The sequence below is a fragment of the Tupaia chinensis genome, unplaced genomic scaffold (assembly GCF_000334495.1).
Source record: "Tupaia chinensis unplaced genomic scaffold, TupChi_1.0 Scaffold144336_2, whole genome shotgun sequence".
Lineage (NCBI taxonomy): Eukaryota > Metazoa > Chordata > Mammalia > Scandentia > Tupaiidae > Tupaia > Tupaia belangeri.
The window spans coordinates 1,446-2,826 of record NW_006204195.1 but is presented as its reverse complement, the minus strand read 5'-3'; positions in this window follow the sequence as shown (position 1 = coordinate 2,826).

Here is a 1,381-nt window from a genome sequence, read left to right as displayed (position 1 = left end):
GAATGCCAGGGCATGTCCGGTGTCGCTCCTTTCTGGTGACAACCACTTCTCAGCCCAGGGAGACTGACAACTCTCCAGGGCCACACAAGCTGCAGAGCTGAGACCTGACCCGGGCCTGACCACTCCAGAGCCCCTACTTGTTTTGCGTGACTGACACGTAGTAACCACACATCCATCGAGTGTGATGTGATGCCTTGATACATGCGTCCGTGTGCAGGGAGCCAGCCGGGGCGTTGCGCGCCCACCGCCCTGAACACGGATCGGTGCTTTGTCTGCAGGCGACTTTGGGACATTGGCTCGTCACCGCATGGAGCGACAGAACGCCACACGTGTTCCGTCACACCGTGACTCTGGCCCCGTCTCCCCATCCAGCATCCCTGTTCCCTATAAAGATTGGGGCTCCCCCCTGAGGACGCTCACATGGGCTAAGGCTCAGGAGCTAGGTGTGACCACGTGCACACCAGGGCAGGAGACTGAGCGCCCAGGCGCTGGAGACAGGTGTCCTGGGGTCCGAGAGCAGCTCCGCCAGTGCTGCTGTGTAGCCCAGGGGCAGCGCTTTCCCACAAAGCCTCGCTCATCCCTGCTGACGCGGACGCTAACAGGGAGAAGTCCCCTGTCACGACCAGAGCCACTTTTTGGTTGGTTCACCCAAAAAGCTGGATCAATAAATAACTAAGAATACCTTTTTTTTTAAATGGATTTTGCCTTAGGGTTTGAGCTCACCAGAGAGAGACAGAGATAGTGAGAGAAAGTGAGAAATCGCCCCCAGGAGGGATGGCCATACCCAATCCCTCCCCCTCCACCTTCCTCCCCGGATCTTGGGCATTCGCACACATGCCGGCCATGATTTTCAAGCCACCAGGCTGCGGACTTGAACTGTGGCTGGCCACGTGGGCGTCTAGCAATATAACCAGTATGCCATCTGCTGGCCCAACTGCCTTAACTTTAAAAAGACTATTTTTTTAATAAAGGAATTATGTATTTAATTTTATTTATTTATTATTATTATTTTTAATTTGACCAGAGAGAAAGAGAAATGGGGAAAGTGAGACAGCAAGCCGCCAGGTCCAGGACTCGACTGCTGTGGGACATGTGGGGTGCAGTGCCCTAACCCCACACCAACTGCTGCTTGAACAACTGTTGTAAAACATGTAAATGTTACATTCATTTGGCAATGTTTAAAGTTTATCTGTCTACCTCTCCCATTAAAGAGAGAGAGGGAGGGAACCAGCAGTTAGCATAATGGCTATGTCGCTGGACTCCCACGTAGTCGACCGCAGTTCACGTCCCAGACCCAGGGGCTTAAAACTCACGCCGGGCGCGTGTGCATGCATGCCCAAGATCCTGAGAGGAGAATGGAGGAGAGGGGATTGTGGCGTGA